The 15,388-nt window shown below is 35.5% G+C and overlaps 1 long non-coding RNA gene across 1 annotated transcript; it reads right to left on the bottom strand.

The window, feature by feature from the left end:
• On the bottom strand, positions 2,960-4,595 carry LOC108661320. The gene is made up of 3 exons (XR_001927078.1): positions 4,554-4,595; positions 3,822-3,895; positions 2,960-3,001 (listed from the first exon to the last, which is right to left on the bottom strand). It is a non-coding gene; the product is annotated as an uncharacterized LOC108661320 (long non-coding RNA).

The following is a 15,388-nucleotide window of genomic DNA, read 5'->3' as shown; positions in this document are numbered from 1 at the left end:
ACTCCTTATACTCATATCACGCTCCATTTAATCAAATTTGATCTAAATTCTCTCGAAAAATTCAATTTCATCCTCGGATGGCAAAATTATCATTTTACCCCTATATGCCAAAAATATCAAAAATTCGTATATTTTCACTGCTAAATCTTCCAATTATACTTCAATACTCATATCATACTCAAATATGCCAAATGGGTCTAAGAAAATCTTTTTAAAAAAAAAAATTCCCATTTTGTCCTCAAATTGCAAAATGACCATTTTACCCCATAACCGGTCAAATTTCCTGATTGATTTCAAATTGATCCTCGAACTCCGAATCACCATTCCAAGTAGATTTTGGGATTTCAGAACTCTCAAATCCCTTTTAAATTTTTCATTTGAACTAGCTCGAGGTATAAATCAACTCCACAACACCTCTAGGGGCAATACCGTCTTTTGTCGATTTCTCGGGCTTCCTCAATATACAAGCATTCTATCGAGCATGTGAATAACATCATAATTATTTTACAAAGCAGGGTTTGACAACACTACCCCCCTTAAAAAAATTTTGTCCCCAAAATTTCACTTATCAAACTCCAAGAAAAGATAGGGGTATTAGCTTTTATCCAATGTTCAACATCTCATGTCATCTCCTTCGTTTGAGCAATCTTCCACAATCCTTTAACTATTGAGATGTTCTTTTCGTTGTTCTACCTACATCACTCATCATACATGAAATTTAAATCTTGAATCACTCAGGATCATTCTTCACTTTAGTAACCCATATTACTAATCCCTACACATGTGGGGTCACTTTCATTCTCATCAATGCCTCAAATATTCATCTTTCATGTCTTATGCATTTCTGAACTCCAATTTCCACAATACATTAAGAAAATTTCATAGCGATATTCTACATAAACTCATTTATTATATTATTCTTAAAAGCTTTATTTACACTCTCAAAACTTAGTATTTACATCTCTTATCATTATCTTACATTTCCACCTAACTTTTCATTCACTTTCTCTAGGTTGGACTCGTGCTTCATCTTCCATTACCGTAAAAACTTTTGTTGACGCACGAGTCTGTGGTTTGGAAGGTGGGTATACTGGGGTGTTACTCTCCACATCAGGCCGGATAGCTACTCCCTGCCTCAGTTGTGCTCCAGAGGAATCTCTCATCTGCAAGTCCGTACGAGTTGATGAAGATAGAGCAGCTACAGTGGCCTGTCCTAACTGTGGACAATTAGTTCTAAAGTGACCCGTCTGGCCACAATGAAAACATCGCAAAGGCCCCCAACACACCCCGCCATGAAATCTTCCACATTCTCTACATCTATCAAAACCTCCGAAACTTTTTTCAGAAGTAGTCACTGCAGATCCGCTGAATCTCGGAGGCCTCTGCTGCATTTGTGAAAATGATGGTCGAGAGGATGTTACCGAAACAGAAGGAGCACTCCCTGAAACAAATGAGCCTTTGCTCCTCTTTAGTGGCTGACTGGAGGACATATTCGGATTTTTCCTTTTTGCCAACTCAGCTCGCATTCTCCTATTTTCATTTGCGAGCTTCTCAGCCCTTAAGGCCATTTGTACTACCTCTTTATGGGGCTCCCTACCTGTCACAGTCATTCGCTCTCTTATCTCATTGCGGAGCCCTTCCTCGAAATAATCGGCCTGATCCTGTTCAGTCCTCACTAAATCAGGCACATAAGACAGCTGCTCGTTAAATTGAGTCTCATACTCCTCTACAGTTAAATTCCCCTGCTTCAGACTCAGAAATTCTCTCTTCTTCTCTTTTTGATGGAAATGGGTATAATATTGACTATCAAATTCCCTCAGAAAGTCTGACCAAGTTAGGAGAATAGTGGAACGGGACTTCACCGAATTCCACCATGTACGGGCTCTCTTCTCTAATAACCTCGTAGCCACTATCAGCTTCATCTCATCCTCCAATCTCATATCAGAGAGTGTCTCTGAAACCTGATTAATCCAATCCTTCGCTGCGGTGGCGTCCAATTCACCCACAAAGGACACGCAACCCAGTTGTCTAGCCTCCTTCAGCTTTTTAGAAATAGAGACATCATGTGCCAATGGAACTGAAGGAGTAACTGGTGGCACTACAGGTGGGACCTGACTAGTTTGAGCTTGACCAGCCATTGCGGTAAAGAAGGCTGCCATTGCCTGAATTACCTCAGAAGACACGGCAGGAATGCCAGTAGGTGGCGGAGGAATCTCGACCGGTTCAGCAGCAAGTGTTGCTCGAAAAGGCGATGCAGTCGATTCCTCTCCTCTAAGGTCTGGCTGACCCTGCCTAAGACGACCTCTGCCCCTCCTAGCTGATCTAGTAGGGAGTGGGCACTCACGTCGAGGAGGTATGGTAATCTAAAAAATGAAACGAAGCAAGTTTAGGTAATCTCAGACTCTACATACATGCAACTTTACCTAACCCAACTTAACTTAACCTAGTTTAACTCAACCCGGGGCCACGCAGTGTCAAGTGTGAATTCTTAAAATAACTAAAAAAACCAAAAACTTTAAAACCATGCTTTGTTAACCAAAAGCTCTGATACCAATCGAATTGTCACGACCCGGAACTCCCATCGAGCCCGTGACAACCGCCGCGAAGCCTCGATAGACATTCTTCCCCCGAACGCCTTTCGAGACCTCGCAAGGCTTTTGTACCAGTTTTTCCATTCCTCTCTCTCTTTCCTTTTTTTTTTTTTTTTTTTGAATAATAAAATAAACTAAAAATATTAATTAAAATAATCTATTTTCATGTAAAACAATATATATATATATGTATATTTTTGAAACAACAAAAAAAATTAATTTTCTGCACATAAAAATAAAATAAATTTATACATACTATAATATAGAAAACTAGAGTATGCAATTTAAATTACAATGACACGTGGGCCCCCAAATAACTGAGAAGGTTTAAGTCTATAACCTTGCTTTCTAGGATGCAACTCCGAAATTTACTTCTCGATGCAATTGACAGTCTACTGCCTATTCTGAGCCTGAAAAATGTATAGGAAGAAGGGGTGAGATTATAAAATCCCAGTGAGTAGACAAACATCATCAAAATAATCTAAAGCCGAGTAATAGGAGACAATTAAAATAATTCATCTCAACCCATATAAATAATTGGATTTCATCTAATTACTCAACATGGCTTATGCACTTTTCAAAAACTTGGCCCTTGCCAAAAATCCATTCTCGGGGATACCTCGCGAAAGCATCTTACCGAGACCGCCAAGGCTGTTTATTGTCACACACACAAACACATTTCACCTCTGACAACACAGCCGTTCCTTGGCGTTGGCTGAGTCCCAATTTCACGTGGTGGCCAGCGTGAAGTGTACTCAAATCCTACCTCGGGAGTTATCCTACGCGCCTCTCCAATCGAGGTAAGCTCAATAATTGGGAACCGTGCCCCTCTAATTAGGCTGGCCCACGGAACCCCCGTCACTGCAGTGCCCACTTTATAATCCACCAACCAATAAAATCACAATAGTATGACATGGCTCACTTAACACATTCAAGGCAAATCAAAGCAGTTCACATATTCTTTAAATCATAAAAATAACCAGTCATACCCACATTTATCATAAGCCATTTAATGTAAAATCATGGATAAACAACACAATCATAGTATAGGTCTCCAATTACTCTATTTTTGAAATCATTATTAAATTTTCAAAAATTTTATAAAATTATTTTATAAAATCCCATTTTCCCATAAAACACAATAATTTTCCAATTAAACCATTTTTTCATAAAATCACACAATTAAATAAATCTACTCTAGATAATTAAGACGATAGTAAGTTTACTCACTGTACTAGGAGTAGATATACTCCTATTCTCGGTCCTCGGGTGTAGTCTTTTACCCGTATCAGATAGCTCACCACCTATCCACAATACATGACACAAAAAATTCAATAATTTGTGTCAAATCAATATATATTATTTCAGGCTCTTATCCATGCGTATGCACTAGATAGGGTGTGAAATGTTTGGACAATCGCTTAATCATGTGTCCGACCTAACTCGCCTATACACGGTGTAAATTTCTAAAATCTCCAATTCAACTCCAATTCCATCCATTTCAATTTCAATTATCCAATTATATCCACAATACCTCAATGACTGTGAATGTGGTCCAATTTATCAGTTCGGACCACAAATTACGCTTTTACCCCTAGTGGGTAAAAATTTCAATTTTTTTGCACCAAAAATTCCCATTTAATTTCCAACCTCATAATTCATCATTTTTCCATCTAATTCTCTTAAAATAAAGTCAACCTCATCCTCACACACCATTGGCTAGATTCGGCCTAGAGAAATTCATGGAGAAAATGAATATTTTTCTTGTTGTTTTACTCATAAACATGCTAAACTAACACTAAACACTAACATAGTTCAAAATCAAATTAATCTAACAACTTTCTCTCTCTAAACCCATATGATCAGATTTGAATCCATCATCAAAACACATAATTTAACCATGGAAAATAAGGAGAAATGCATGGAAATGATAAATCTTAAGCTAAGCTTGAAAAATCATACCTTTAAACACTTGATTCCTTGAAAAATCACACTTTTTCTTTGAATTTTCTCACTCTAGGGTTTGTTCTTATTTCTCTCTCTCTCCTGCTGGTTTTGGCTGACCCTCCCAATGAAGAATTCTGGAATTTTCAAGCCTTTTAATAGGCTTAATAAAATATTATTATTTTATTTACCTTTTGAATATTTTATTATTTTATTTTTTTCTAGCCATCTTTTTTACTTTCTTTTTCTACCACTCAATCCTCTTCACTTATCCATGTCTTCCATGAAATTTCTAGACTTTTCCAAAGTTTTGGTGGAGCAAATTTTTTAAAAAATTACACTTTTACCCCCGTAAAAGTAAAAAATTATATTTTTACCCCAAAAATTGGAAAATTACCAAAATGCATAATTTTCACTCCTTATACTCATATCATGCTCCATGTAATCAAATTTGATCTAAATTCTCTCAAAAAATTCAATTTCATCCTCGGATGGCAAAATTACCATTTTACCCCTATACTCCAAAAATATCAAAAATTCATATATTTTCACTGCTAAATCTTCCAATTGTACTTCAATACTCATATCATACTCAAATATGCCAAATGGGTCTAAGAAAATCTTTTTTTTAAAAAAAAAAATTCCCATTTTGTCCTCAAATTGCAAAATGACCATTTTACCCCATAACCGGTCAAATTTCCTGATTGATTCCAAATTGATCCTCGAACTCCGAATCACCATTCCAAGTAGATTTTGGGATTTCAGAACTCTCAAATCCCTTTTAAATTTTTCATTTGAACTAGCTTGAGGTATAAATCAACTTCACAACACCTCTAGGGGCAATACCGTCTTTTGTCGATTTCTCGGGCTTCCTCAATATACAAACATTCTATCGAGCATGTGAATAACATCATAATTATTTTACAAAGCAGGGTTTGACAAATGGGATGTTATTCTAGGTGATTTGATTAAGAAATAATAGTTTTTGGTGTAGGAATTAATGAATTATGGAGAGAAAATTAAGTAGGAAAAATCACGGTGTTAGTGCACTGTAATGGTCGAATTTTTCCATGAAGAAATGCGAAGGTTTTGATGCTGAAATTTGTGTTATTTGAATAATATTTGGTGAATTGAGGTATTAGAAAATAAATGGAGTAATTTGGGATTAAATTGGACGCGTTAGTAATTTAATCGAGTAATAGGCCAAATTAGGTCAGTACTGCATTTAAGCGGTAGTCGGATAAGTTGCATGTCATATTATGCATACACACCGAGCCTGAATTGATTTATAATGGTCAAGCATTAATGTGGTGAATTATGTATTGTACATTGTGGATAGGTGGTGAGCAAATTATACTGGTAAAAGCACAGAGATTGTGCTTGGAGACTGGGATTAGGAGTACATCGACTCCGAGAGCTGTGAGTGAACTTATTATCGTCTTAATTATCTAGAGTAGTTTTATACAATTGTATGATTTTATGAAAAATGGGTTTAAATGGTAAATTACTGTGTTTTAGGAGAAATTGTGATTTTATAAAATGATTTTATAGATTTTATGGAAAATTGAATACTGGTTTTGAAAATAGAGTGATTGGAGACTACCTGCTTATGTTATAAATTGTGTTTTAAATTATATGGCTTATAGCAATTTGTGAGCATGAATGGCAAAGTCTGTGTTTGTATCAAAATTATATATACTATGTATTAAGCCTTGAGAGGCTAGATTGAGATAAATTGCCATGTCATGCAGAAAAGGATTTTTTAAATCAGGTGGTAGATAAAATAATTCATAATCCCTGCAGTGGAGGTTCTGTGGATCAGCCTAAGAGAGGGGGCACAGAATAAGATATACCTTACCTTGATCGGAGAGCCATGTGGAGGGTATCTCTAGAGGTAAAGATTTGAGTGCACTTCACGTGGACCATCGCGTGAGAGTGAGACTCAGCCAACGCCAAGGCATGGCTAGAATTTCGGATGTAAAGACATTTAATAGCCTTGGTGGTCTCGGTCAGATGCCTAGGCCAAGGCATCCCCGAGAATGATTTTGACAGGAGCCAAGTTTTGTGAAATACATAAGCCAAGTTGATTATTTGAGTAAATTGATTATTGATGTTATGAAAAACATACTGGAATGAAATATCTTACTTGTCTCCATTTACTCGACTTTAGATGGTTTAGATGGTATCTGTTTACTCACTGAGATTTTATAATCTCACCACTCTCAATTCCCCACATTTCAGGATCGGGATAGCCGGTAGATAGCCGATTGCATCAAGGACTTCGGTTAGCCTTGCATCGACAAAATTGTAGGTTCACAGACTCGCACCTTATTGGTTAGCTGGGAGCCCACGTGTCACTGTAAAAGAAATTTTATACTTCAGTTATCTGCTTTAAAATACGTATGAATATATTTTGCTTTTACACTACAAAAATTATATACGGATTTCTATATAAATATTTTTTTTAGAAAATAGAATATTTTATTAAATATTATTATTTTATTCAAACAATTATAATTTCATTTCAAATAATTATTTTAGACATCTAAATTTACTTTTAATTATGAAACATGTGTTTTTTGCACTCACACACCATGTTTTTGGTGGGTTTCTGTATTTTTGAAAAAAAATGACGAAAATGCCCTTGTGAGCCAGAAAATAATATTTTATTATTTTGATTTGGAAACGGCTTATGATTTCTTGAAATGCGAGATTTAATAACTGTCGCTCACCAGAGAGATGCGGAAGCTGTGCTAAGCCTTGCGGGATTCCGATCGGTATTCGGGGTAATGAGTGCCTATCGAGACGTTGCGGCAGTTGTCACCGGCCCAATGGGAGTTTCGAGTAGTGAAGAGATAGTTAAGATGATCATCTGTTTACTCACTATAACGAGAGTACTCCTACTCCTGGTCCTCGGGTACAATATCCTTACCCATAACAGAGGGCTCACCACCGATACATAATACATAACAAGTAATTCAATATATTTGCACCAAACTGTTATAAAACTGTTTCAGTCTCTTTATGAATGTATGAAATTGAATGAGAAGTGTTCGAATAATCACTTAAAGATGGTGTTCTACGTAGATTCAATTGTTGTTGGACTAAAATGGTATTCGACCTAACTCGCACTATACACTGTTTAATTAGCCAAAACATCCAATTCAACTCCAAATAGATTCATTGCACTTTCGATACTCCAATAAGTCCGTATACCTCATTAGAAATCAATTCTAAGTCCATTTACTATAATTTTCTCATTATTGTTCAAGTCGTTTACTAAAGGAACTATACTTTTCGATAACCGTTTTCGATATCCAACATCACGAATCATCAAATACGAGCTAGATAACATGAAATATGACAAAATTCATCTTCAAAATATTCCCTATAGAATTCGGTCAATTAGGGTTTGATAAAGAACATGTTGTTTTCTTACTTGTTTTTCACATCGAATATCACAAAACACTAAAAACGCCTAGATAACATGAGATCTAGCAAAACCCATCATCAAAACCTTCCCCCCTTGATTCGGCCAGCATGCTTTCATCATGAAAACTTGAGTTTCAACCATAAAAAATGAAAAAGAAAGCATGGGTAAGATAGATCTTAAGCTAAATCACGAAATCTTGCCTCCAATTGCTTCGTTTTTCAAAAATCCAATGAATTTCTCTTGAACTTTTCCTTCTTAGAGTTTTCTATTCTTTCCCCCTTTGTTCTTTGGCTTGGACAGCAATGAGAGAGTGAATGGGAGAGTTTATAAAGGAAATTATAAAATAATAAAAACTTGACACGTGTCGCCACTTGATTGGTCCATGGTTAAAACTTAACAATTAAGCATTCTCTTACCACCACATATAATACCTTAATTATCCAAGATATAAAAATGATAATAGATGAAATTCATGGGCTTTACAAGTGTCATGGTGTTGTAAAATTTCAAAAATTTCAATTACGTCCTCGTGGACACATGAATTGACCGTTTTGCCCTTATGCTTGAAATTGAAATTTTTTTCACTCCTCAAATTCAAATTATGTTCCAACTAGTCAAACTTGGTCAAAAATCTCTTCCAACATTCAAATTTTACCCTCGGGTGGCAAAATGACCATTTTCCCCCTACATTATAAAAATTCCCGATTGGACTCCAAATCAATCTTCGAACTCCAACTCACCATATTAAGACATTCTAAGGTTCAATAACCCTCAAATACATCCTAAAATCTCTATTTGGACTAGTTCAAGGATTTAATCAACTTAATTGTACCACTAGGTACGATACCGACTTTTAACGATTTTTCGAGGCATCCAAGTATGCAGACATGCTATCAAGTACATGAATGACATGGCAAGTATATTATAGAGCTAGGCTTGACAAACGCCTACTACTAAGGGTCGTGGAAGACGCAATAGAGCCAAATGCTTTCGCCAAGATTATGGTAAGACCACGTATGCCTATCAAGAAAGGTTGTGGAAGACACAATAGAGTAGAATGGTCTCACAGATATTGTTATTAGGCCATGTATGCCTGTAGCTAAAGGTCGTGGCAGGTGCAATTGAGCTACAAGACCAGGGAGAGCAAGAACGTCCACTAGTGAACATGTAGAGATTATCCTTTTACAGTTGATATTGTGATAAGTTGATGTTCCTTGTGATTGTAACCCATGTTTCATGCATGCTAGCCTAAGTGCAAGTGCCACCTAAGACTCAAACCATGATTAGAAGAAAATCTTGTAGCAAGAGACTCCTGATGAGGCAACGACAAGGTCATGTGTTTAAATTCTAGTGGCTCTAATAGAAGGGGTAAGACTTATTAGAATTATTAAGCATAGACCGTAAAAGATAATGATACGTATGTTATTTTCATGATGTTATAGATGATCATCTGGTTAGGTTTAAACCTAGGTGACAAAATAAAGAATTATAGATAGAGGTCTAAGGCATTAAAACGTGGACTAACACAAACTAGTGGTTGATTTTTTATGTGAGAGATACACAATACTTTGATATTACCTTAGATATGAAAGGTATTAAAATTATGTTAATGATTCCAAGGATTGGAGTACACACCCCCTCAAGGGAAAGGTACTTAAAATTTATGGAAAATTGAAAAGCGTGACTAGAGGATAAAGAATTAAGATGTGCCTACTTAAGCTATGATAAGGTAGATACCTTGTGTTCAAGGCATGATAGAATGGACTAGATTCCAAAGGCCTTATGGGAATAGGGTTAGCTCTCATGATGGGATTTTAATGCATAGTTTATGGTACTATTATGGATTAATTGATGACTCATTGGAGTCTAACCATGAGATGTCAGGATTAATAATAAAGGGTATTTAACAATCCTAATTATTAAAAGGAATTAGTGTCATAATGTGATGGTAAAGCTTTGTTTCCATCTGTGCATTACAATTGGTTGGCTTTATGACAAATGGAAGAGGAAATTACTCTATGGTATGACTTACTTTATCAGGAAGTACTTAAGTTAGATTTTCAAGATAGCAACTTGCAAATTGACTTTGATTGTAGCTATTTATTTTAAGGACACAATGTAAGTCTCCATAACTCATTGATCAACATGGTGTGAGGATTCGTCATGGTATTCTAAGTAAGGAGGTTTGATATGGAAAATCTACACGAAAAGATATGATTTGGAACAACTACCTTGGACCGTGAGCAGTGTCCTAATAACAAAGCTTAAATAGGTTGTAATGGTTCATTATATGATTTGTTATGTGGCAAGGCCATTAACATGTTATGTGATATCTTAAGTTGTGTCTATAAGTTTGTTATAGTACAAGCCATAAGAATTAAGACTTGTAGTGGTTCTTTGAAGCTTAGATATTATAATGTTATATTAAATTGCCATAAGTTGTTAATGACAAGATGATAACATGGTGATGTTAGTTACTAGTTGACATATAGATTGAGGTTCATAGGAACAAAATGATTATTGAAGATATGATTGCTTATGGCACGAGACATGAAATAAGAAAACTTGTAGCTAGATTAAAACCATGGTTATCCAAGACCATCTTTGGAAGGTTCAAACCTTAACTTAACAAATTGAGATACATGAGAATGTGATAGAATGTCATAAGGTACCAAAGGAAATGTGATAAAAAGGTAATGATGATAGTAACTAGTGACATAGTTGAAATACATGAAGGTGTGGTTGCCAATAGTTGCATTGCCAAATTAAAACGTTACGGTAAGATCCAATATTTTATTGGTAGCTGGTGTGAACAAAAGTGTCAAATGATGAAAATATTATGAAGGATTCAATAGAAATCCACGATGTTAATAGACACCATTAATAGATGCTTATATGATTTTATGTTTAACACATGGTTGAGTGATGTAGTCCATATGGAATGAAACTCTTGCCAAGTGATATTGCTTATGGTTTATAATGGCAAGTTGGTTTGATTTAGAGATGAAAAATGACATAGTTGATTAATGATAAATTTTGAATATTTGATGACTGCAAGTTTAGTGAACCGATCATTTGCTACATGGCAAATCGATCGATGGAGTTGGGAACTGTCATAGCCCAAATCCCAGGCCATGACCGGTGCATGGGCTTAATGGGCATAACCCACTAGGCCCAAGCAAGCCTTTTTATGAGATCCTATTCCTTATTCCATCCATCATCTTTAAAACCATGTGTTGTAATTCTCAACGATGAATGTTTCATTAATATTTTATAACAACCGAATATTCATATTTGTATTATCTCAAAGTACTGTCATTCATTGCCATCTCATAAAGGCATCATCATCAATCCAACATATACATACTTCATTTATAACATGACTCCTAGTAGTTTACATTACATATACGTGTACACAAACAAAAGACTCTCAACTGTCAGCGGAGTGACTTTAAGTGAAGGTACCGCTACTGAGATGCCTTAGTACCTACCAAGAAGACGAGCATACATGGACACTCAATCTAGGTCCCAATTGTTTCCAAATATGAAAACATGAAGTTTAAAAATGTGAGTATAAACTCAGTGAGTGAACATAAGAAAGGAACAAGAATATGACACGAAAAGTTTTAAAATCATGATGCACTTTTGCTAAAACCATGCAATTTAACTTCATTTCTTATTAAAACCCCTTATTTCAAAACTTTGATTAGTCATCTCTTACTGTTGAAAAACCCAAGGTCAACCATGAAGATAAATGAGTGGAAACCATAGTAGGATATAAACAAGGCAAACATGATCGAAGGATTCTCACTGCAGCAAAGAGGCATTCTTGCTGCAGCGAAATTCAGAGCACGAGTTTCTGAACAAAACCTGAGTGTTTCTCGCTGTAGCGAGATTCATTCTTGCTACAACAAAAACCACCGTGAGCAACTTGTTGCAGCGAGAATGCGTTCTTGCTGCAGTGAACTCTAGGGCTATTGCAAGCCCTCAACACCCGAGAATTTCTCGCCAAACTAGAACACAATTTCGTTACAGTGAGAAACAGGGCAATTAAGTCAAAAGAATTCTTGTTGCAATGAAAAACCATGTTTACTACAATGAACATCAATTCGGAAGCACTTAGCAATTTTTCAAGGTTCAACATGTAGGATGCAACAAACATTACAAACCACACGTTATACTCATAAACTTTCTATTGCATATGTATATATAAAGATATATAACACGAATACCACCACTGCCTCACCAACTCATGTCCAACCCCCACATCGCGCACATAGCTGGAGTCATCGTGTGCACCCCCACATCGCACACACTATTTATCATCATGTGCACTCCCTACACGCACATTTCTATATCATCATGTGCACTCCCTACTCGCACACTTCAACATCATCATGTGCATTCCCTACTCGCACACTTCAACATCATTTTCCACACTTTCGCACCCCGTCATCATCAGCATGTGCATCCCCCACATCGCGCACACGCACGGTTATATTTATTACACAGTATTAACTATCAATACACAACATATATATTTATATCAACATCATATAAGGCACAAGGATTCATCATATTGCACATTCACAACATAAAACGTTTTAATAAAGGTTTGTTCCCATGCATAATCTTTAAGGAAAAATCAAATAAAAATCATTCTCATGCTTCATCCAAATACCAATACATTTCTCAAAATATTTTCAATGCAAGTTCACTCACCTTACAATAGTGGGACATTACATCGCTATTTGTTTGGAGGCATATCTATCTATTCTTACTTGTCGGTGGCTCGTTATTTCCCCAACACAACACCACAGTACGCTACCTTTACTGTTGCACTTGCTAGCAACAATCCCAATTCAATATCTTTAGCGTACATCATTTATACTTCCCTTTTTCATTCAATCACGAATCCTTATTCAACTTAACTTATCTTGACACAATTTTTACCAAAGTTGCTTTAATCCCTTGCTTACGTAATTCTTTAAATTATGATTACCGGTAACTTGTTTATGACTCTAACACATATATTAATCTTTTCTAAGGATATTTATCAAGTTCAACCATCATTTCCACAACAACCATAATTTCTCACAATATGCCACTTAAAATGTCAACTATAAAACAATACCCATTTTCTTAAGATTCCTCAACTACACTTGAAACATCATTTGTCTTTACCTATATGGTTGCTTGACCCATACTTGCACTCCAATATTCCTTCAAAAAATTAATCATCAAGCTACCAAAATGATTCACACATTATTTCTCTAAAGATTTAACCAACCATGAACTTAAAACACAAAAATCCTTACCTTAGCATGCTTGAATTACAAAACCAAGCTTTTCTTCCTTTCTTTCTTTTTCTTTCCTCTTCTCCTAGGGTTTAGATGTGCTGGAAATTGGGGTTAGAACCTGCAAGTTTAGTGCCCAAGAAGTTTGGAGAAGAACGAAGTAAGAAAAGAAAGAAAATGAAAAAAAACAAGGGAAATCACATGAAAAAATTTGATTTTCATGAACTTGAAATGAAAATGTCATTGGAAGCTTCAAGAAGAAGAAGAATGTCATGACCCGGAACCTCCCTCGGGCCCATGACAACCGTCGCGACGTCCCAATTGACACTCATTATCCCAAATGCCAATTGGAACCTTGTAAGGCTAACGAATTAGTTTCTTGCCTTTCCTGTGAGCAATCGTTGTTAAATATCGAGTTTTAAGAAAATATAAACTATTTTAGATCGAAAACAATCAAAATAAAATTTTCGCCATATAGGGGTATTTTGGTCATTTTTACCAGAAAATTTCGAAACCTGATAAAAATATAACGTATGGTAGAAAATATCCACTGCCGATTTAAAATAAATTTTTGTAATCTAAATCATCCATTTATAGTGAAAAGTGGGCTAACAAGACTAAATAAAAATATTTGATAATATATTTCATTTTGTTATAAAACAATTTTTATAGAACTATACATAAATAATTTTTGTAGCGTGAGAACAAAATAAATTCATACATACTATAATTTACAAAGTTATAATGTACAATAATAATTACAATGACAAGTGGCCCACAACTACACCAAGTGTTGGTGATAGTAACCTACTATCTGTGAGATAGAGATGTCAACTGGAATCCTCGACAAAATAAGGTATCTACAAGCTACCACAGGTCTGAAATATTTGGAAAGGAGGTGGATGAGATTTTGCAATCCCAATGAGTAAACAGACATTATCATAAATATCTAAAGGCGAGCAAAATGGAGGCAAGTTTAAACAACAAATCACAAACCATTTCATAAGGTTTTCAATTTCTTTCTTAAACCATAAAACATTTGTAATTTTCCAAAATAGTTGTTAAGGCTTATGACTTTTATTAAAACAAGGCTCAAGCCAAAACTAATCCTCGGGGATACCTTGGCCGAGGCATCAAATCGAGTTCGCCAAGGTAGTTATGATATTTACATATGAATCACATTTTTATTTTTAAAATAAGTCGTTCCTTGATGTTGGCCAAGTTACACATTCATGTGGGGGTTCGACGTGAAGTGAGCTCTAATACTACCCCGAGAGTTACCCTCCTCGCCTCTACAACCGGACTAATTATGTAACCAGGTTTACCGTGCCCCTCTAATAGGCAATCCACGGAAACCCGTCACTGCAGTGACTAAACCCACAAATTTTAATAAAATTTCGACAGTATAACGTGACTTTTATTTATTTATCCAGCCTGCATAGTAAAAGACAGCTTACATTCTATTCCCAATGCAATTATAAAATATAGCCACATATACTCATATATCATAAGCCATTCATAAGAAAATATATTTTTCAAGACAATTGGTAGCCTCCAATTACTCAATTTCATAATCAACACAATATATTTTTATTTGTCACATTTATTTCTAAAACATCAAAAATCCCATTTTAATCTCATTTTCATTTCATAAATTACATAAAGAGCATTTAAAAATAAACTCTAGATAATTTACAATAATAATAGGTTTACTCACCATTTGTACAGATGAAATGCTTCCTAGGTGCCCCAATCACTGTTGGTCGGGTACGACTTCCTTGCCTTTACCGGAAGGCTCTCCTCCCAGACACATTGCAAAATTTACCCAATTCACCACATTGATGCTAAATTACTATATAATTGACTTAAATCCTATACTATTGCATGGTATGAAATGCAATAACCTAAAACGGCTTAAATGCGGTATTAACCTATTTTTGGCACTTTACCCGATAAATTACTAACGAGCTCCATTTTAGCTCTAAATCGTCCCATTCTCTCTCCAACATTTCTAACCATTAAATATCAGCCAATAACCTTCTAAAATCACCAAAATCAGTTCACTTTCCTCCTTGAAAAATTCGGCCAAAAATGGGACATTAACTCGGTAAATTTTCTACTTT

Source organism: Theobroma cacao, chromosome 3, assembly GCF_000208745.1.
Source record: "Theobroma cacao cultivar B97-61/B2 chromosome 3, Criollo_cocoa_genome_V2, whole genome shotgun sequence".
NCBI classification, from domain to species: Eukaryota; Viridiplantae; Streptophyta; class Magnoliopsida; order Malvales; family Malvaceae; genus Theobroma; species Theobroma cacao.
Note: the sequence above shows the minus strand (reverse complement) of the source record. Positions and strands in the feature narration are given on the sequence as shown.